Below are 24,213 nucleotides of genomic sequence, written 5' to 3' on the forward strand. Positions count from 1 at the left end.
GATTGACCTTAATTTAATGCCATTCAGTTTTCCCTCCAAACTTTCGTCTGCCTGCAAACACAGCAAAACTCAAAGAATTCTTTGCCATCCACAGAAAACAGCATATAAGAAAACCTTCCCTAGTTTCTTATGAAGGTAGGAGATGTAGCTATTGTCATAGAAAATATGCTAGAGATTTATGGAGACTATGATTGTGGTTCAGGGAGCCCTCTCAAGCAGACATAAATCTTGGTGAAAGAGCCAGTCAAGCCATGTAAAGATGCCACTAGAAAAACTACTAGGAAAAAAACTGTCAATGGCTAATACTTATTAGCATCATGAATTCAAGGAATGCTACAAATTTTCTTTACATACAGATACACCCATCTTGTTCTAAGTCACCTCCATATTTATTAATATTGTTATAACAATAATCAAAAAAGTATACACAATAGTTACTTGAGGGAAATAAGCCAGTGATTAAAAATAGAAATACTGCCATAATTTCTTTACATATATATGTTGAGCTCTCTAATTTAAAAAGTGCTTTCATGGCCACTCTCTTAAAGTCACTACAGACTTAAGAGTTTAGGAAGTGTAGGTATTTTCTAAGTTCTTCCATGGACATGAAAACCAAGGCTCAGCTCATTACACAAAAACTTGCTCAAGGTCTCTGAGTTTGTCAATGACTAAGGTAGGTCTCAAGACAGTTCTTTCTACACCTAGGCAAAGCCTCTGGATGCCAATTGAAATGATCTGCAAATAATCACATTTATGTTGTGTGAGCTCTCAGAGTCAGACCTGTACCTAGCTAAGCTGTAGGATCATCCGTCTAACTCTATGGCAACACTCTTGTTATATACCCATTAACAATCTAATTAAATCAAGAGAAGGCTTCTGGTGAGATGGAATCAAGTGATTACTCAGTGAAACTACTGTAATCACAAAGTAATAGAATATCTTACAGTTCACAAAGCATTTTCATAACTAAAATTTAAATTATTGATTTTAAATTTGTTGTAAACTTTCTCCAGGGCAGGATTTTTGTCAAAAAAAAAAAAAAAAAAAAAAAAAAAGGATATCACAGGATCTGAGGTATGTGAACTCTTACATACCACTTAATAAGCTCTAATTTCATGATAATTCCATTGAAGAAATACATGCCCCCAGCAGTGAAGGACTTCCAAAGAATACTCATTTGATTAATTAATTGAGACTCAAAATGTGTTCTCTTAAGCCCCATGTCACATATTACACAATTATGATTTTTCAGATTGTGCTATCTCCATTTGATGGAAAGATCATTTTATTTTAGTTCTGTGCCAACCAATAGTCAACACACATACACACACATATACATACAACTTCAGGATTCTGTATATATCTGATTGTCAACTATCATCACTCTGCAATTTGTAACAAAATTGTTCTAACCACCTGCCCCTTATCTTCTGAAAAATTCAGTGCATTCCCCAACATTTCTGTAAGTTCCAGGGACTCAGTTTTCCTGTCTTTTGTTTCTACTGCCTCTATGATTTCATTTCCTTATCACTGCCCATAGCCATTCTATTTTGTCTGTTCTGCACCAACCCAGAGGGGCACTCAATCCTTTTTTTTTTTTTTTTAGTTTTCTAAATAAATATGATGCAAAACACTCATGAGTGGCAAACTTACTAATAGCTTTGTTTGATTGCAAGAATTTTCATCACAGAAAGGCACATTACTTAAAACACCAGGAATACCTATTAATAACATTTCTTTAATCATCTCATACCAGGGAATTTCTCATGAGCCACTTAATTGGCCACATTCATATTGGTCCCCATTCTTTCTTCTCATAACTCATTTTTCATAACAAATCTGCAGAATATTTTGTTTTCCATCCATTATTCTATCTACTTTTGCATATCCACAGATTCTTTAATGCATGCTGCCAAAATAAAGACTCTTTAATCCAAATCCCCCTCAGTCATAGCACCAAAGGGCTGCTTAAAGCATTGAAATAGGCCGGCGCCACGGCTCACTAGGCTAATCCTCTGCCTGCGGTGCCGGTACCCAGGGATCTAGTCCCGGTCAGGGCACCGGATTCTGTCCCTGTTGCCCCTCTTCCAGTCCAGCTTTCTGCTGTGGCCTGGGAAGGCAGTGGAGGATGGCCCAAGTGCTTGGGCCCTGCACTCACATGGGAGACCAGGAGGAAGCACCTGGCTCCTAGTTTCAGATGGCGCAGCGCCAGCCGCAGCGGCCATTAAGGGGTGAACCAATGGAAAAAGGAAGACCTTTCTCTCTGTCTCTCTCTCTCACTGTCTAACTCTGCCTCTCAGCAAAAAAAAAAGCATTGAAATACACCTATCCTTCCTTGCTCCTCCCACCTCAGTCAATCTTGGGGGACGATCCCAAGAATGAGATGATTTTTATGCTAGATTCCCCACATAAGAAAGCAGAAGTAACTGTACTCAATTTATGTTTTGAAAACCAGGGGATTCGAATTCAATCCCATTGAGGTGGCATGTACCAATGCCATCTCTCTAGTCCCAGTGATCAATTTCTGTTCACAATTGATCATAATGATAGGACTAAGAACCAAAGGGATCACATAAACAAGAATAGTGTCTGCAAATACTAGCTGATAGAAGCAAAAAGGGAGAGAATGATCCAACATGGGAAGTGAGATACACAGCAGACCCATAGAATGGCAAATGTCCTAACAGTACTCTGGCCTCAGAATCAGCCCTTAAGGCATGCAGATCCAGCTTAAATGCCCATGAGAGTATTTCAGGCATGGAAAGCCAAGACACTCTGGGGGAAAAAAAACCTAAATGAAAGATCTCCACGAGTGAGATCCCAGTGGAAAGAATGGGTCATCAAAGAAGGAGGTACCTTTCTCTGAAGGGAGGAGAGAACTTCCACTTTGACCATGGCCTTGTCTAAATATGATCAGAGTCGGCGAACTCAAAAGGCTTCCATAGCCTTGGCGACTCATGACAAGAGCCTAGGGTGATTACTGAAGCCATAAACAAGAGTGTCAATTTGTTAAGTCAACAATAGGAGTCACTGTGCACTTACTCCTCATGTAGGATCTTTGTCCTTAGTGTGCTGTACATTGAGATTTAATGCTATAACTAGTACTCAAACAGTATTGTTCCCTTTATGTTTCTGTGTGGGAGCAAACTGTTGAAATCTTTACTTAATGTATGCTAAACTGATCTTCTGTATATAAAGAGAATCGAAAATGAATCTTGATGTGAATGGAAGGGGAGAGGGAGTGGGAAAGGGGAGGGTTGCGGGTGGGAGGGACGTTATGGGGGGGAAGCCATTGTAATCCATATTCTGTACTTTGAAAATTTATATTCATAAAATAAAAGTTAAAAAAAAAATAAAACAAAAAAATTATGTTTTGAATCGTGCTTTTTTATAATAATCTTCTAGGAAGTAAGTGAAGAATTTGGAAATAGCAGTTGGCTGTCAAAATTGCCTGGCACAGCAAAAGATATGACTACTGTGTGTCTGTAAAACCAATTGCAGGTTGAACAAACTATGTTTAAACAGAAGTTCTAGCGTATAATGCAATCACTAAAGATGCTCATCAGATCCTTGGGTTCCCCCAAGGGGAAGTCTTTATCTTTTTATGTTTCCAAATCAGTGTATATCCTGCTTCTTATGGTCTGGTTTCCTAGACCTCTAAAACATCATAGGCAAAACTCATCAATGTTCTCTATCCAGAGCCCTAGCTACAATATGTAAAAATAATTAGACAAAATACTTAGAAACTTTCTACACTTAGGTATACTTATTATGATGAACACACTAGGGAGAATCCCATGCAACCATCTCCATTCCCAGTTTCCTGGCAGCTGATCATGTTAAACTTCAGTGTCATGGTTAATCACATGGTCCTAGAGTCGGAGTTCTTAGGTTCTGATCCAGACTCCACCATCTATCACCTCCATGACCAGTGGTAAATTGTTAAACGAGATCTCACTTTACCACTAGCAGCATTTGACTCATTTTATCATTTCTCCTCTTTGAAACACTTTCATCAACTCTTTTTAATGTACCCTATTTGGAGGAATAGCTCCTCTTACTTTGATCCGACTGACACCCCTTTTCAGTCTTTCTCATGAATGACACCTAATCTTGTTGATTATATAATGCCAAGATGCCCCAGTGATCATCCCTTGATATTCTGATTTATCTGTCTACTCGCCTTTCATTACCAACCTCAACTTACTTCGTGACTTTCATCTGGCATGGATTTCCAACCTAAACTTCAGATTCATATAAACAACTTTGTATCTTCACTTGGGTATCTAAGAGGCATTTCAAATAACTAGGTTCAAAGCTTAGTTCATGGTCAACATCCTCCCAACTTATTCCTGCAGTACATCTCATCTCAGATGATGTCAGATACATCTTCCTTTTCTCCAATGCTTATCTTCAATAAATCAGCAATCTCTATCCGATCTCTTTGGCAAAAGATCTCTGTGAGTGAGATCCCAGTGGAAAGAACAGATCATCAAAGAAGGAGGTACCTTTCTCTGAAGGGAGGAGAGAACCTCCACTTTGACTATGACCTTGTCTAAACAAGATAAGAGTTGGAGAACTCAGAGGGCTTCCATAGCCTTGGAAACTCATGACTGGAGCATAGGGAGATTACTGATGCCATAGACAGGAGTGTCAATTGGTAAACTCAACAACAGGAGTCACTGTGCACTTACTCCTCATGTAGGATCTCTGTCCTTAATGTGCTGTGCATTGAGATTTAATGCTATAACGAGTACTCAAACAATATATTTCACTTTGTGTTTCTATGGGGGTGCAAACTGTTGAAATCTTTACTTAATGCATACTAAACTGATCCTCTGTAAAAAAAAAAAAAAAAGAAAAGAAAGAAATTATCAATTCCCAACTTGACCCACACTGGGATTAAACATGACAATAGGTCTGATCTGATTTCATCATCATTTAAAAAAAATCATCTATTATTTTTCACTTTATGTTTCTGTGTGGGAGCAAACTGTTGAAATCCTTACTTAATGTATACTAAGCTGATCTTCTGTATATTAAGATAATCGAAAATGAATCTTGATGTGAATGGAAGGGGAGAGGGAGTGGGAAAGGGGAGGGTTGTGGGTGGGAGGGACGGTATGGGGGGGAAGCCATTGTAATCCATAAGTCGTACTTTGGAAATTTATATTCATTAAATAAAAGTTTAAAAAACAAAACAAAACAAAACAAAAAAAATATATCAAAGATGTAATTACTTCTCAGAAACCTCCACTACTTTCTCTCTTTTTTTTTTTTAAGGATTTATTTATGTATTTGAAAGGTGGAGTTACAGAGAGGCAGAGGCAGAGAGTAAGAGAGATCTTCCATCCTCTGGTCCATTCCCCAGATGGCTTCAATTCCTGAGTTGCACCGATCTAAAGCCGGGAGCCAGGAACTTCCTCCAGGTCTCCTACGTGGGTACAGGGGCCCAAGGACTTTGGTCCATCTTCTACTGCTTTCCCATGCCACAGCAGGGACCTGGATCAGAAGTGGAGCAGCCAGGACTTCAACTAGCACTGATATGGGATGCTACAGGTGGTGGCTTTACCATGATATACCACAGTGCTAGCCCCTCCACTACTTTTAAGTGACCAAAATTCCATGCCTAACTTATAGTTCTAAGTTCTTTTTGTTACATGATCTCTTGTAGTAAATTACCAGCTGCAGCAGTAAAAAATCTTGGGTCTAAATAATAATATTTTTTTATAATAAACAGATAATAATATTTTTAAAATAAACATATAAACAGATACATGTTAGGGACTTGTCTGTTGACTCCTAGCCTTGTACTTGTTCTGCATTTTCCATCCTATTGCTTGGATGAAAGCATGAAAAACATTTTGCAAACCCTTTTGCTAGTTGTGCTGTTGTTGGGCTCTGCCAAGAAAACACAATGAAGAGATTTTAGCAGTTTGGAGAGAAAACAAGAAAACATGTTTTCTGCTGCTGGCTCCTAAAGCATCAGCATGAAGAAGCTTGAAGTAAATTTGGGCTCTGTCATTCTTGGTGTTTCCAATGTCATTGAGGTTCCATTATCATCAATGGGGGTAGCTTCTTCCCAGTTACAGTCCATTGCTTCCGGCAACATCCAAAAGAGTGGCTGCAGAAGCACAAAAGTCCCACACCAAAGGCAGGACCATAGCCTAAGGAACTGTGGTATTCGGAGAAATCCCTTCTCCTTCTTGCTCTTCCAACTCAATATACCATTTTAGATCACTCTCTGTTTCTGTTTTCAAGGCCAAAGATTGACATTTACAATATATGCAGTACTGGCCGGCGCCGCGGCTCACTAGGCTAATCCTCCGCCTTGCGGCGCCAGCACACCGGGTTCTAGTCCCGGTCGGGGCGCCGGATTCTGTCCCGGTTGCCCCTCTTCCAGGCCAGCTCTCTGCTGTGGCCAGGGAGTGCAGTGGAGGATGGCCCAGGTGCTTGGGCCCTGCACCCCATGGGAGACCAGGAGAAGTACCTGGCTCCTGCCATCGGATCGGTGCAGTGCGCCGGCCGCAGCGCGCCAGCTGCAGCGGCCATTGGAGGGTGACCCAACGGCAAAGGAAGACCTTTCTCTCTGTCTCTCTCTCTCACTGTCCACTCTGCCTGTCAAAAAAAAAAAAAAAATATATATATATATATATATATATATGCAGTACACACAGGGAAATGCCATAATGCAAGTTATGTAAGTATAGCTGGTATAGAAAAAATATGTTAATCTACTTATGGGGCAGAAGTGAAAGAAAGCTTCACTTAGGAGTAAATTCTCTTTTTTTTTCTTTGTGTCTAAAAGATTGGGTTAGTAGCAGATTACAGTAGTGAGTGAGAAGAACAAGAAAGGCATTCAAGGCAGAGGAAAAAAGCAAGTACAAATTTAGGTAGATTTCTGCTTTTAAGCATGGTATTTGGGAAGGATGGCTCAAGGACTTGGAAATATATATAGACATGAAAACTCACCTCAGCTACTATAATTGCATTCAGATTCTTCTTGCTCTCTTAGTAAACATGATCTTTTTAACCCCTTTTAGCTCTACAGGATTTCAGACTCTAGGTAACCAAGAGCAGAATGGGTAATAAAAAACATTTGTGCAAACAAGTTTCATATATCTTATCTGACAGATGAAAAAAAGATTAGCAGCTCTGTAACCCAGGGGGATGTATTAAAACATAATTAATCAATGTTTATAAATTGCTTTGAGACTCTTAGGGAGCACATAATGTGAAACTTGTGTCATCCTTTTGCTTATCTAATGTGGCTTGTTTATGGAGTATTTTTATATAAATTGGTGACTGACAGAGAGTAGGCAATTGTCCAGGTCAAGTGTGAGAAGGGAAATTTTATGTCAAGGAAATATCAAATTTCTATTAAATTTTATTAATATAACTGTGTTACAGAAAGCAAGCAAAGTTACAAATAATTAAGCAATAAAACAAGCCTAGGCATGTGTGCTTTGAAGTTTTCAATGCATCCCCCAGGCATGTGATAAGTCATAATGATAGAATCAAATTGACTTTAATCAAGAAGCTTGTATTAATGACCTAGTAATTCATACCCTGTTGTCTATTTACTGCTATTATAACATCAACATTTTTACAAGTTTAAAGATCCACTTTTTCCTTGTGCACACATGCACACAAAAATCAAAAGGCTGATTAAGAACAGATGTCTTTCCCCAATGCCAGTATCTAATATTAATTGCAAAATATTGAAAGTCCTTTAGCTTTAAATGCCACATTTTAGGGCACAAAGCAGCATGTGAACATAATAATTCTTTTCACTTCCCATCTTCTTAGATTGTTCCTATGATGCTGTTAAACAGACCATGAAATGGACTCTTTCAAAATTAAATTTCAATAGATTAAAACCTATGGACATTTTCCCACATTTATTCTTCCCATCTCATAAATAGAATACCCAAAAGAGTTTATTTTAAAAATCGCAGGTAAGTGCCTTAAATTGAGACTATCTGACTTCATTGAAATTTCCAAATGGCTTTCATGCAGCCTTGTCCTCAGGATTCTTCTTAGTCTGCAGTTGCCAAAGCACCATAAATTTTCAAGGTAACTGGCAAGCAGTCAGCACAATGATTAGATGTGGTTAATGTTTATCTTACAGTGACACATACTAAAGAGAACTAACTAAATTCTAGGGTCATGCCTGTGTAAGGCTCGGGGAGATTCTGTTGTGCAACTTCACAAGGCAATACTCATTTTGTATTCCATTTGAAGGCTCCTGCAGGCCCAATCACCCAGGTATCTCCAGGGTAAACCTGATAAGATTATACCTATGTCTGCCCAGGGTTCTAGCATAGAGTTCATTTATTTCATGATAATATTCTTTATTTTTTATTTTTTGGGGGGACTCTCATATTTCAAGACCATGTCACCATTTTTTATATTTTCTTGACTTAGTATATAGCAGAAATGGCAACCCTTGGATTGTATGCCTGAAAAAAGATATCATTTTCCACTTCAAGCACACTTACTTCCTTATTCCAAAGAAAACTGTATGAGTTACCAAATAGACCTGAGTTTCCTTTCTTCTCATGCCAAGCCTTATTTTGAATCTTTGTTGAGGTCTAATGATCAACTAAAAGCTGATTAGTTCAGCATTCAGTCTGACCTCAATTTATTTTTCCAACATCTCTTCTTGACAAAGTCTCTTCATCTTCTGGGCACAGTAAGCTCCAAGCACAATAAACTATTACACATGTCTCAGAAACATCATGGACTCTGACGCTTCTGTGTCTTCACTAACAGCATGCTCAGTGCTTGGAATAGCATTCTGATTACTTTCTGTTGAAAATTATATTAATTCTTCTAAATAAGTATTCTTCGCCAGTGACACATTGACTTGCCCTGACAGATGTATTGTAGTCACCCAGTAAATATTTATAAGATGTATCCTATCCATTGAGAAATAAAAATTTGAGACACAATAGTGAAAAGATTAGACCCACTAACCTCTACAAGATTACAACCTTTATGAAACGGGCAATTATAATGCAGAATAATGAGCGCTATGATGGAGGGAATTCCTTTCTATAATGATAAGGATAAGTCCCCATGGCACCTAACCCAGTTCTGCTTACTCAGGAAAGAATTCCCGAAGGATAAGCTATACAAGGAAAAGCCTAAAGTTACAAGAGTCAACCTGGTAAATAGTAGAGACCCTCATTTCCATTAAAACATCAAACTTTCTCAAAACTGTAAGAGTATTTTATACAATCTCTCTTAACACTTCCAGCTCTGAATCGGTCTTATTATTTCCAATGTGTGTTGATAAAATTAAGGTTTATTCTCAGGAGGAAGTTCAAATCCATTTGTATTCCAGTTTTGTTCCATGATGATGTTGGGTCACACTACCTGATTATACTACCTTTCTCCAACAGGAGAAAGTAACTACACAGTAATTTGAGAAAGAAAAATTTAACATAAATAAGTAGAAACTATAATAGGGGAATGACTATCATGAGATGGAAAGAATGCTAAAGAATAACATGTGTGTCGCTCCTCCTCTTCGTGGAGGAACGACACAGGACCCTGTGTTGTTCTTTTGTCTGCTCGGCCCTCCCCGGGTTTGCTGCTGGTTCTTCCTGGGTTGGCTACCGTCCCTTCCACCTCCGTGGAAGGGCGGTTCCCCCTGCCACTTTCCCCACTTCCGCAGGGGAGCGGCACACCACCGGCCGGCTCTCTCGGGGGCTGCTCAGGTGTTCCTTCAGATAGATGTTCCTGGTGCATGTTGTCTCTCTCCTCCTTTATAGTCCTCTTCCACCAATCCCAACTCTGCTACCCACACGCCGAGTACGCTGCTCTCCTCCAATCAGGAGCAGGATCAGCTCCTGCAGGTCATCACTCAAGTTGGCGAGAAGCAGCTGAGTAGAAGTTGTTACTCCCTTCTCAGCGCCATATTGTGGGAGAGCAGATACATAGAATAAGTCTTAATTCCAGTAACAGTCTAGTCCGAGTTGCTCCCCACACATGTGGTTGAGGGATACCCTGGAAGTGGATTTCCACTCCAAAGCTGGGAGTGGGTAAGCTATTACTACAGCCCTTTGTAAAGTATACAAGTTCACTGGGTTCCACTAGCCAGACTTGGTCTACAATCACTGTACAAACAGGAAACAATCACGGAGAGCTAACTGACACTGGCAAGTGGGCAGGAAGAAGCTGGGACTGCTGGAAGGAGGGTAGCATATGTCTTGGGGTGCACATTAGGAAGGCCATCAGAAGCAACTCTCGGATGATCAGGCAAGTCTAGTGGGGACCCGAGTGTTGGGACCTGCCTGATAGGAGGATAGTGTGTGCGTCCTGGCACATGTGTTTTGAGTAACCGCTTGAAGAAGTCCACAGTAAGGAAAAATAAGAGAGAATATGCCTGCCTGATTCCCTCTCATCATCTGTTTCTAACCGATTAAAACTCACCACAAAGGGACAGAGTTCCACATCTGCACACACTGGAAGTCATTCAAGGAGCTAAATTCGATGGAGAGGGTATTTAGCTTCATGGTTAAGATACAGCACATCCCAGATCAGTAGTACAGGGCTTTTATTCCCAGCTCCAGCTGCTGACTCCAGCTTTTCTTGCTAATGCAGACCTTGGGAGGCAGCAGCGATGACGCAAGTAATTGGCTTCCTGCCACCTGTGTGGAAGATTTGGATTGAGTTCCTGTCTCCTGGCCTCAGAGTCCTGGCACTATTCTGCCTTTTGTAGGCATTTGGAACATAAACCGGTGGATGGGAGCCCACTTTCAGTCTGTTGGTGTGTGTGTCTCTGTCTCCAAAAACAAAAAAATTAAAACAGTTTAAAAACCAGATGCCATAGTCCACACCCAGCGGTGTGTAATTAATCAAAATATGGAAGTATAAGGCAGAGCCAAAAACCTCAGGCTGAAACAGATCCGCACAGCTGTGTAGCAGAGGCAGCAAGAAGGGCCTGGCACTCGATGTCAAGTCCCTTGTGGTGTTTATATGGTCCAGGTGGCGAGTAGAGTTAAGAGAACCTGAGTAAGTAGAGATATTACTTTAAAATTTTCTTGGGAATGGAATTCAAAGATTGGCTTATTTCGATATAAGTTTTTAGAAATGCATGCATACAAGGAATCTTCAGAAAGTCCATGGAAATAGATATTATAAATAAATTTTAAGAAACTATGCATGGATTTGAAAATTTTGCACCAAAATAAGTTGATCCTTTAATTTCACTTTCCATGAACTTGTTGAAGATTCTCATAATATTCTCTCTCGGTTTTCAACATCCCATGTGTAACTGATCCCTAACAAGTAGGTTGCCATCAAATCTCAGTTATCAGAGCATTTTGTCTCTTTAGATTAAAAACAAATTTCTATGCTCATAGGTTCTATGTCTGTCATGCAGTTGAGCTTGTAGGACCATCTTATTTTTATACCCATAAGGGAAACTTTCTGTGGTTCAAAAGAATCAACAAAAACCTATATATGGATTTTCTGGTTCTTTCTACCATCTTTTGGTGACAAAAGTGAATAATTTGTGGTGGGCTGACTCATTCCTTCCTGTCCCTCTATGGGATAGTTTATAAATCAAGCTCCTCACTCCCATGACATTTATGGCCACCTATGCCCTGACTACAGAAATTATGAGTACTCCACAGGAAACAGTAATTACTATTTGCTATGGTTTGAATATATGCACCTCCCCCAGAAAAGTTTTGGAACTTAAGCCCCAAGGTGATGGCTTGACGAAGCTGGAACCGTGGGAGATGATCAGAGATTAAAGCCCTTATAAAGGACTTAAGGAAGGAAGTGTGTCTCCTTTCATCCCATTTGTACCCCATGAGAGGACCCCTTGATGCCATGGGACAGTCCTTCGCCAGATACTGAGTTTTCTAATGCCATCATCTTTGACTTCCCAGCTTTTGGAACTCTCAGAAATTATTTTCAATTATTTATAAATTATCCAATTTGTGACATTTTGTTACAGCAGCAGGAAACTATATTTCAGAGATATTATCAGTGTAGACAGGAGAATGAACAACACCCAAAGCTGGTCATATAGATATATAGAAATAGGTTTATGGGTCTCAGCAAGGGAAGTGCTATATTCAAAGCAACAGACACCAAGACAGATATGAGTTCTGCATTTTAATTGTGTGACATTGCCAAATTATTTAACATTCATGAACTTGGCCCTTTAATCTGGACATGCAAGAAATAATGCTTCTCTTTTAAAATTTGTCATAAGAATTAAATCACACATATTTGAATCTGCCTTGCCCATATCAAATAGACAGCAGAAACATTTGAGAAAATGAAACTAGTAATAACAATATTTTTTAAAATATTCAACGTCATGAGACATGAAATCTCTTTATCTTTTATTCTTTTAGCCCAGGTCTCAGCAAACACAACTGGAATGATGCTCTGAATGCAGATACACTAGCAGTTGCTTTCTAACCTTTACTTAATTATATTTGTATGACCATGAGTGTATCTATATGAGTGTGGTTCTCTGGGCCTCCATGTTTGTATTATCCCTCATTATCTAAGGACTCATGAATATAATCTAACCTGTGGAGCTGAAAGCAGTGAGGTGTTAAAAGAAAAAAGAGGGGCCGGTGCTGTGGTGCAATAGATTAATGCCTTGGCCTGAAGCGCCAGCATTCCGTATAGGCACCAATTTGAGACCCGGCTGCTCCACTTCCAATCCAGCTCTCTGCTATGGCCTGGGAAAGCAGTAGAAGATGGCCCAGGTCCTTGGGCTCCTGCACCCACGTGGGAGACCTTGAAGACACTCCCGGCTCCTGGTTTCAGATCATTGCAGCTCCTGCCATTGCAGCCAACTGGTGAACGAACCATCAGGTGAAAGACCTCTCCTTCTCTCTCTATGTAACTCTGACTTTCAAATAAATAAATAAATATTTAAAAAGAAAAAAAAAAAGACTGTAGCTTCACATGGTAACAAGAGGCAGTTCACACCCTGACAAGTTCTTAGGAAAGCATGTTTTACTTTACCATATCTGTTAAGTTACCTCCTGTTAGCATCTTTCTAGAGGGAAGCTACTTGACGCTTCCTATCATTAAAATGTGACAGAGCTCATGATAGCTCAAATGACAGGCTATTTATTAGTGCACAACACACATGTTCTCTCAACCTGAAATGCGCAAGAGACACAAGGAGATGTGAAACTAGTGAAAGAAATGAGTTATGGTTATGTTGAGATTCTCAGTTTTAAGCTTGTAAGACTCGTTTCTTGGGAGAGTATTGACTTATAGAAAATATACACTATTTGCTGACTTTGGAAAAATCATACCAGAGACAGGAATGGTAAAGGATTCACATTTATTGAGCACTGGATTTGGGAACCCAGGTTATTCTGTGCTGAGACATCAGCCTTTGGAGCACAGAAATGTCAGAGAAGGATTGATAATGTATCTGCAGGCATAGGGAGAATAACTGACTGATTTTACAAATCGGACTTTATGCATTGAATCTATCACCTCCTTCAAGGCTGTGCGTGCCCTCACACTCCAGTCACCGTAACATTCCACATTCTACGTGGAGCAAGTAGATTCTTCAACAAGAGACAGAACATTTATCACACTTAGCTTGGGAATCTGTGTTATTTTGCTTTCTTTTGACATTATTTTTCATGATTTAGAACAATTTACACTAAATTACAATCTCAAAATATTCCAGCTTCCTCACTCGTCATCACCACAATATTTAAAGTCTGAGTTCTATTGTCATTTGAGTTCTCTCATCATCAAATTACATCTAAAATATGAAGCTGCACAGATTTATATATAACAAAATATAGATATAGGGACTCTTCACCCCTTCTTTCAGAGTTAGAAACTCCAACCAAATAGAGAAGCCTGTCCGAAATTCTCTAGAAGATAAAGAACAATGCAGCTCGTGGAAGAAGTGATTCTGTGTCGTAAGATAGAAGCCAGAGGGGATAGTGGCTTTAGACTTGAGGAAAGCTCTTTCTGTAAACTCCAGCTTAGAATTTGGTGGGAAAGAGAAAGGATAGAGTTTTAAGGATAGAGTACCATTCAATGCCATTCAATAGAACTCCATCAGACTCAGGCTTCTTTTGAATGAGGACTGGTCAGCAGCAGTATTGATATTCATGCCTTAATCAATCTTTGCACATAATATCTGAGATAGATATTATGATAATCATTTAAGGATGAGAAAACTGAGGCTGAAGGAAAATAGAGCAAGAAACCAAGCACCAGAGCCAAGGTTTGATTCCTGGTTTACTGAATTCCAAAGTCCATGTTCTTTCTGTCTCACAGCACACCAGACTAATAGATGAAGAATGACAGAGCCAAGAGTTCTTCACTTTGAGGGTCATGTATTTATTTATTAAACACAAAAGAAACATAAGCCTCTCTTGCAACAGAGTCAATAGTAATCATTTTTGTGTTTCTTAAAAATTGAAGAAATACCACTCATATACAGTAAATTGATTACTGTTCATGGGCCTTGTCTATATTCCTGCTGAACTATGATCTTTTTATCTTTACTTGTTGAACTCCTTATTTAATAGAACATTAAGCCTTTGATTATGATGTAAGTTAAAAATGTTATCTTAAAAATAAATAAAAATTAAAATTAAAAAATGAAGGGCTAGAAAAGAAAAGCAGAATCTTGAAACCTGAGGGAATAAACCTGGAGATTCTTGGTAAGATGGGAATGTTGGAGCTGGTTCTGTGGTGTACTGGGTTAAGCTGCTGCCTGCAATGCCAGCTTCCCATATGGGCACCAGTTCATGTCCTAGCTGCTCCACTTCCAATCCAGCCCTCTACTATTGTGCTTGGGAAAGCAGTGGACAGTAGCCCAAGTGTTTGGGTCCCTGCAACCACATGAGAGAACTGGAAGAAGCTCCTGGCTACTGATGTTGGTCCAGCCCTGGTTCCTTTTTGGATTGAACCAGCAGATGCAACATCTCTCCATAATTCTGTAACTCTGCAACATCTCTCTGTAACTCTGCCTTTCAAATAAATCTTAAAAAAAAAAGATGGGAGTGTTGATTACCTGGCATTTAATAGGATCTGGAAAAGTTCACCACTAGCAATACACTGTGGAGTGAAAGAGGAAACTGCTTAAGGGAAATGTAATTTCCCTGTCATCATTGAGAAAGAAATGTGATGAAGCAGTTCTGAAAACTCACAGTGGCAGATAATTATCCCAGAGCAGAGACACCACGTTAGGAGGGGTGGAACAAAATGATCAGGGTCAGCTGATACCCGAAAATAATTAAAGTGTTTGACCAATGGGCTACAGTATTGCTTGGTGATTGTAATTCACATCAGATCTGCAATATTTTGACCACAGCGTCTGAAGAAAATGTGTCTCTAACCTTTGGCTGTCCATCTTTACAAAGATGCCTTGAACGAGTCAAAAGGCTTAATACTTGCCTACAAAAACCATTTTCAGGAGCCTTTTAGACATATTCAAAAATTGAAAATTGAATGAGGACATTCAGTAAGTATTCTCTATATGGCTTAGGGTGAAAAGTTGCAGCTAACAAAGATCAATAAAATCCTTCAGTCATATATTTAACCTGCTAGAAGCAGCTCCGCTTATACTCTCAGACATCCAGTGGTTGAATTGTTCTTTCCCATTGCACTGTCAAAGCATGAAATCTAATTCTTAGGTGATTTTAATCTCACTCATAGTAGCTTATGCCTGATTGCTTATTCTGGTGATCTGTTGTCTAATAAATTACTATCCACCTGATACCTTAAAATAATCTTTTAATATCTCCCAGTTTCTGCATATCAATCTTCTGCTTTAGGGCCTTACAAGGCTGCAGACGAGGTGATGGCTGAGCCCCACGCATGTCTGGGGAGAGTCTGCTTCCATACACAGGCAGGTTGTTGGAGAATTCATCTCCATACAACTGTAGGATTAAGAGCTGCAACTTTTTGCTGCATGTTGACCATGGAGACTTCCCTTGGCTCCTTGTGGCCATGCACATTTTCTCATAATTAGGACTTCCTCTCATCAACAGTTCCCCTCACCAATGGGCTCCTCTCACCAAGCCAGAAAGAAGAATCTCTAGAACGCGTCTGCTCAAGATGGAGTGTTCTATAGGGTAATGTGATGGAGGGAGAGCCCACTCCACTTGTCATTAGTAGGTCATAGGTCCAGAGCACACTTACAGGGATGGACTTACACAAAGCCATGTACATCAGGAGGGGGATTCACATAGGACCAATCACGCCTGGAAGGCATATGTGGTTTTAAACATTAATCAAAAGATTAAAGTAACTGTATCCATAGTCCAAAAAAATCACTTAAGATAGCAGACAGCAGAAACATTTGAGGAAATGAGACTAGTGACAAGCCTGTCTAATTCCCCTCAAATCTAGATCTTTCTGCTGATAGCATTGCCCTCTTGACCAGCTTGACTAGAAACTTTATTCTACACCCATTTTTTCTTGCTATATATTCATACTCACAAGTAATGAATTCATGGGAAACGTCGGTAAGTTCGGTTTACTGATCTGTAAAATGGGTAATAATTCTCACACAGTTTTGCTCCCCAGATTAAACAACCTTAGAGAAAGGACATAGAGGTTAGAGTAAATCCTTATTCTTACCCCTGTGCCATTCCCCCTGCAAAGGAAGTGTGATTTTGCATGAAATTTACCAGTAAGGTCTCAAGCAGCCAAGAGAAGCAGAGGAAAGTGAAAGAAAACAGTCTTCGTTTAAGACTCTTCCAGAAATTGATGAGAGAAGCTCTCAAAAAACATTTATAAACAGTTTTGTAGAATGTTTTGGCCTGTGTGCTTCTCTTTTAATGTGTAGATCATATTATCCTCTGCAGAATGCTGTTTATCTGACTTTTGCATTCATCATATTTCCAGGAGTTCTATCCAGTTATACAGAGGGAGCAGTAGGGCTCTTTTCAAACGTTCTGTACTATTCCCATGTCCATCACTGCTCTACTGTTGACATTTAGATTCTTTTGAATTTTAACTACAGTAAATAACATTTGAATCTTCTTCATATTAAGAAGATTAAATATTATTATCACAATCAGCTAAAATGGAGTTTTTCTGGTAGTTTGACTCGGTGGGAGGATAGAATTAGAACAGCTAAGACAGGTGGATACGTTTCACTACATGCGTGAGTTAGAATGTGAAACTCAGGTAGGCAATGTGAGGACGGTAAACTCCACACTTCAAGATTTTGCCTAAGGCTGACTCAGAGTGTACTTAGAATGCACCCATGTTGAAAGTATTAACGTATCTGGTACAGGCAGATCGGTATTTTTTTTTAACTTTTATTTAATGAATATAAATTTCCAAAGTACAGAATATGGATTACAATGGCTTCCCCCCATAACGTCCCTCCCACCCGCAACCCTCCCCTTATCCACTCCCTCTCCCCTTCCATTCACATCAAGATTCATTTTCGATTCTCTTTATATACAGAAGATCAGTTTAGCATACATTAAGTAAAGATTTCAACAGTTTGCTCCCACACAGAAACATAAAGGGAACAATACTGTTTGAGTACTAGTTATAGCATTAAATCTCAATGTACAGCACACTAAGGACAAAGATCCTACATGAGGAGTAAGTGCACAGTGACTCCTGTCATTGACTTAACAAATTGACACTCTTGTTTATGGCATCAGTAATCACCCTAGGCTCTTGTCATGAGTTGCCAAGGCTATGGAAGCCCCCTGGGTTCACTGACTCTGATCATATTTAGACAAGGCCATGGTCAAAGTGGAAGTTCTCTCTTCCCTTCAGATAAAAGTACCTCCTTCTTTGATGACCCATTCTTTCCACTGGGATCTCACTCGTGGAGATCTTTCATTTAGGTCCCCCCCCCCCCCAGAGTGTCTTGGCTTTCCATGCCTGAAATAGTCTCATGGGCATTTCAGCCGGATCCGCATGCCTTAAGGGCTGATTCTGAGGCCAGAGTGCTGTTAGAACATTTGCCATTCTATGGGTTTGCTGTGTATCTCACTTCCCATGTTGGATCATTCTCTCCCTTTTTGATTCTATCAGCTAGTATTTGCAGACACTATTCTTGTTTATGTGATCCCTTTGGTTCTTAGTCCTATCATTATGATCAATTGTGAACAGAAATTGATCACTGGGACTAGTGAGATGGCATTGGTACATGCCACCTTGATGGGATTGAATTGGAATCCCCTGGTGTGTTTCTAACTACCGTTTGAGGTAAGTCAGCTTGAACATGTCCCGTATTGCACATCTCTTCTCTCTCTTATTCCCACTCTTATATTTAACAGCAATCACTTTTCAGTTAAGTTTAAGCACTTAAGAAGAATTGTGCATTGATTACAGTATTCAACCAAAAGTATGAAGCAGAACAAACAAAAAAAAATACTAAGAGGGATAACATATTAAGCTGCTCATCAACAGTCAGGGTGAGGGCTGATCAAGTCACCGTTTCATCGGTATTTGAACTCAATTTTGTGAAGCCAAATATTCATGCTCCACATGTCCCTCATTAGACAGTTGCATATGAACTAAGATATTTTCACAGGTTTTACACATCAGTCTATTATACCTAAATTTTCATTTGAATAAATAAACATAATCACATAGATGGAACTTGACATACAACAGGATGATATATTAGCCTTAGCATATTGTTGAAGGATAATGAATTATTTAAGTGATAAAACAAAATGACAGAATTTCTTTTTAAAAATATAAATACTCAAATCATTTGACTCCCTAAGCTAAGGACAGTTTAATTGGATTTCTATTGAGCAGAGCTGGTTTATACAGGCATATGGGCTAGAAAAATATTATCAGCTAATGTTTTTTAGAAAACACGGAGTTGATAGCATTTCATTCCATCTCAATGATTTTGGTTTGGTGTGATTTATCAGGTATTCAAAAATAGTATATGAAATATGAAATATTCAAACAGAACCAAAGAGATTAGAGTGAAAATTCAATCTTGCTTCTCCTGTTAAGTCTGCCACAAATTCCATCACCAGTGGTAATGGTATTGCCAATTTCTTCTGTATCCTTCCAGAGATATTCTGATTATACAAATATATACATATTTAACACATATTATTTCTCAAACATGTGAGAATTAGAGAAACACTCATTTGCATTTCCCATAAATCACCTCACAATGTTCCATTCTATGAAGATACAGTTCTTTACCTAATCAATTGCACAATTATACAGTTGTTTTCTATTATGCTGTCATGAATTATCTTACACAAGCACACTGTGCAATGTGCCAATATCTCAGAAGATAAGTTAGCTCATGACAAGAAAAGTTGCTTGAGTCAAAGGCTATGTGTATTCAATTTTCAGAAAAATTGCAAGTTTTAATGTGCAGGTTGAGAAGTTTTATTAGCATTTTGTTAAATTTCTCTTTCCCAATCTCCAAATGTGATTAGTTGAGTAATTTTTAAATTTTGTTTCAATGCGATAGGTAAAGAATGGACTATATTTATAAACTTATAATTGGACAACCATAATAAAATTTGTCCTTCCAGCTTTTGAGACTTATTTCTTGCTAAGCTCTTCCTCACTTCAAAAGTATAAAATTTTTCTAGAAAATCATCTATTTCATGCACATATTCAGTCATTTGCCTGTATTTGGACGAAACAACAACTTGTTAGTCTATAAAGCCTCAGTCCTATTTCTGATCTTGTGTATCTGTGCTTTTTGTTCTCTTTTCCTTAATTAAAAGTTATTCATATACTGTTGTATGTTTCCAAGAGAACCAATATGAGTTTATTAATCTTTTGCTTTTAGTTTTATGATTGTTTTATCAAACAATGTTCACTTCTTTTTTATCTCCTTCCTCAAGTTTCTTTAATTGTATTTGTTCTCCTGTGTTCCCCAAACAAATGCATATTAATTTATTTTCAGTCTTGTATTTTCAAATGATAGGGTATGTTTTTATATCTATAGGCACTGATTTTTTCCCATTTTAATATGTAACACAAATGAAGCATTTTCTAATCAATTTTCTGTTTGAAAAATACATGGGAAAAACTTGACATGCCTACATAAAGAAACAAAGAAATTTATAATACAGAAAAGGGAGATTCAGAGCATTATTCTGCTATATTGATCTTATCATAATATTACATACTCAACAATAGAATAATTAGAGGAAAATTAAAGGTAAAATTCTCTGTTCTTCAGTTATAGGAATTTTTAAAATGATCTTGCAAAAATGCTTAAGCAATTTAAATTGTAATATAGTAAAATAACATTTGTAATACAAATTGACCATAAATGCTTGGCTTCAAGAGTAGAACAGAAAAACAGAATTTCAAACCTTTCTTTACATTCTTCTGTATTACTTAAAGGCAATAACTTGATTGTATAGTTCTATGTTGAGAGAATACAGAGAGCCCTTGTTATTAAAGATTGGTTCTAGAACTGTATAATGAACTGAGAACTAAATTTCTCTGAAAAGGAGATTGAGGAGGACCATGACTACCTAGGATATAAATCTAGAAAACCAAAAATTATGTGAAGGGCAGTGAGAGACATAGCAAAGTATTATAAAACCAGATCAAGTTGAAATCTACTGAAAGTTTACTTATAAAAGAATCTTGTGTTTGAAGAGGCCAGAGACTTCTACAAAAACAAATATCTAACAAATTTTATGATATTTGTCTTATGTAATGTAAATCACTTCTACTGCAAATAATATTTAGTGATGCTTGCTATATACACAAAAATCAGGTACATGGAGTTTGATGTGGGGTGAAAATGGTAAGGCAGGGAAGCAAGTGAGAAAGTCATTGAGTTCTACATCTGCATTAGTGGGTAGCTGAAGGATAGCCTCTGTGGCAAGGAACTGAGAGTAAGTGGAAATCCAGAAATCAAATTCTCATGAGAAACCTACAGGAACTGGCAAACACTTAGCTAAGGAAATCTGAGTTCAAATAGGATATGGGATAGAGGAATGATGTCAAATTTTATAATACTACCAAACTAAAAATAAAACTTAGATAGAATTCAGGGAACTCGATTTCAAATTAATATAAAGACATACAGTATAATTAGAAAATTTCAAGAAGTATCCACAACTATGTAAATTTATCTGTTGTATTTTCAGAAGTTTTTGACTAGACTCAGAGAAATGTATTATATTAAACATACTTTTAGATATTCACAATTTTACATACTGAATTTTTATAATTTGAAGCAGATTATAAAGGAAACACTTTTCAAAATATGTACTTTGTTATAGATAATATATGATTACAAACTTGCTTTGAAAACAAACACTATAATTAAAAGAGTATTTTTGAAGGCATCTGGGCATGACATAGAATGGAAAAATTATCAATTTAATAATGAATAATTGAATTTTTAAAATAAAATAACTGGACTAATATTGACAATTCCAGAATGCTCACCAAACACACTCTTACATTGGGCTCATGCAAAATCCCATTGAAATGACAGAACAAACTCTGAAAACAGCTGTAATCAGAAGCAGCTTTGCTGTCAAAGATAAAACACACTGGTTAGAATTGAACAGGAAGGAAGATTTTATGTATGATTACTAGGGGAGGGGAAGGGGATAGAATTTAACATTCTTAAAACAAAAAAGAGGAGAGTTGAAACCTTCGATTGAATCATGGATAAAGTATTAGAAGATGGTGGAGGGTGGATGTTGACCAATGTGATTAGATCATCTGACTGTTACTGAAGTTAAAGAAGTGTATCTAATTCTTTAGCCAGTTATTTTTCTAAATGATAGCTCCTGAGTTCTTAAAAAGATATATTTGGCATTTGGCACAGTTCAGACACCAGTTGGGATACCTGCATTTCATAGCGGAGTACCGGCATTTGAGTCTTGGTTCAGCATCTAAGTCCAGCTTCCTGCTAATGTTCACCCTGGGAAGGAGTAGGCTACAGCCCAAGTACCTGCCACCATGTAGGAGACCAAGACTGAGTTCCTGGCTCCTGGCTTCACCCTGATCCAGGCCTGGCTTTTGCAGGCATTTTGGATATGCATAGTGAAACAGAACATGGAAGATATCTCTCCCACCACCAGCCCCACATTGCTTCCTTTCAAATAAAATAAAAATAATAAATGAATATACACTGGACTTTAAAATAGAAAGGTCAACTGGATCAAAAAAAAAAAAAAGAAAGAAGTATCCCTGCATTTTAAAACAGACTGAAGGCTAGGAGATTTTATATCTCAAAGGGGAGGGGTAAAATTTCAGCTAAGAGTTTTTTCTAAAGTATTTATTCTAAGCAAAGTGGTATCAGGGACCTGAAGTTAGGAAGAAGACTGTCCAAAGTATCTTCAGGTAGAAGGGAAACAATGCCATCACAGCTACTAGGAAACTAGAAAGGGTTTCCTAAAAAGACAAAGATTTAAAGAAATTCTGGATAATAGGAGTAAACATATTGAACCTCAATAGACAGGGTAGCCTGTGAATATTGGAAAGAGTGAGGATCTTGAAAAATATTTTTTTCCTAGGAAAGCCATAGCCTAACCTCAAATCAAAGCCAGTCATGGTTAAGAAAATGTAGTGAGTCACTGGACTCACACTGATATAATTAACTAAAGACCACAGGCAAAGCTTATGAGGCTCCTCTCTGAGCAGCTGCCTCCAGGCTAAACCTCAAATAAGCTTCTCTACTTAAAGACAGAAAATGCCCAGCCTGAGCTCTAGCTCCGGAGAGAAAAGGAAGAGTTTCTTCAATAACTTCTTGACTACATTTAGGGACAAATTATGTGGGGACCTTCCAGTTACACCTTCACTCAGGTCTCTTCTTTGTGATCAGAGTCTCAGAATCAGAAACTGGATTAACCACCAGAAGAATACAGAATACAGATTTTTTTTTGGTCTAGTATATGCAATATTGTTCAAAATATTTTTATTATAAATGCAAAAAAACTATGGAATAACCACTGAACAGTCCTAATAAACAGTAAGAATTAACCACTAAACAAAGTAGTCCTTTGCAGGAATGAGATGTTCTAATTAATTATAATTAACATCCTCTGAAAGGTTCAGAATTCAAATTTATTAAAAATTAACATCACAATTTGAAAAACTAATCAGGACTTCTGCATAGCAGTCATGAAGAACCGAAGTTTGGCAACAGCTTTGTAAGGGAGCTTAGGAGAAGATTCTCTCTCTCAGCGAACCTTTGGACAAGACTTTGGCCCTAGCCAACACCTTCACTGAAATCTTCTGAGGGTCAGGGAAGCCTTGACTGTCTTCCGGACACACAAAAGCTGTGAGATAACTAGGGTCACTTTTTAAAGCCATTACATTCGGAATTATTTGTTATGAAGCAACAAAACTCCCATGGGTGCATGGAGAGGAGAGAAGCAGGAAGTTAGAAACGTGGCTGAAGATTCAATAACACATACCTCTGGCTAAAATACAAACTAGTGAGCCAGAAGATTAAGCTAAGGAGTTGTCTCCACATGCAAGGACAAAGAAAAAAGAATATATATATATATATATATATATATATAAAGTATACATACACATATATAGATCTCAAATAGTAAAATATAAAAATTAAAATTATATATAAAGATTTATATAAAGTTAAGAAGTATGAAAATTGATTGAAACAATAAATGGAAAAGAAATAGTCAAAATAACAGAAAACCAATTTTTTAAAGATTTATTTTATTTATTTGAGAGGCAGAGTTACAGGGAGAGAGAGAGAAACAGAGAGGGAGAGAGAGAGAGAAAGAAAATGAGAAGAGAGATCTTTAAACTGTTGGTTCACTCCTCTAATGGCTGCAAAGGCCAGGGATGGACCAGGCCAAAGGCAGGAGCCAGGAGCGTCCTCTGGGTCTCCCTTGTGGGTGCAGGAGCCCAAGCACTTGTGCCATCTTCTCCCGCTTTCCCAGGCAAGAAGCTTGATAAGAAATGGAGCAACCAGGACTTGAACTGGGACCCATATAAGATGCTGGTGTTGTCTTTACCCATTATGCCACAATGCTGGCCCCAAAAACCAATTTTTAAATCCTGAATTCTGGACAAAGTTTTGAGTTTTCAATAAGATCAATAAGTACCACAATTGTTGGTGAGAAAGACAAGTAGAAACATTATGGTAACATTTGTTAATACACAAGAACAAAAAGAAAATTTCATAAGTTAAAAGAAAGAATGAGAAAAAATTCAGTATTATAGAATATAGTTGTAGTATACCTGTGAAGTCCTTATAGAAACACTTAATATCTATTT

Source organism: Oryctolagus cuniculus, chromosome 17, assembly GCF_964237555.1.
Source record: "Oryctolagus cuniculus chromosome 17, mOryCun1.1, whole genome shotgun sequence".
In the NCBI taxonomy this organism is placed as follows: Eukaryota; Metazoa; Chordata; class Mammalia; order Lagomorpha; family Leporidae; genus Oryctolagus; species Oryctolagus cuniculus.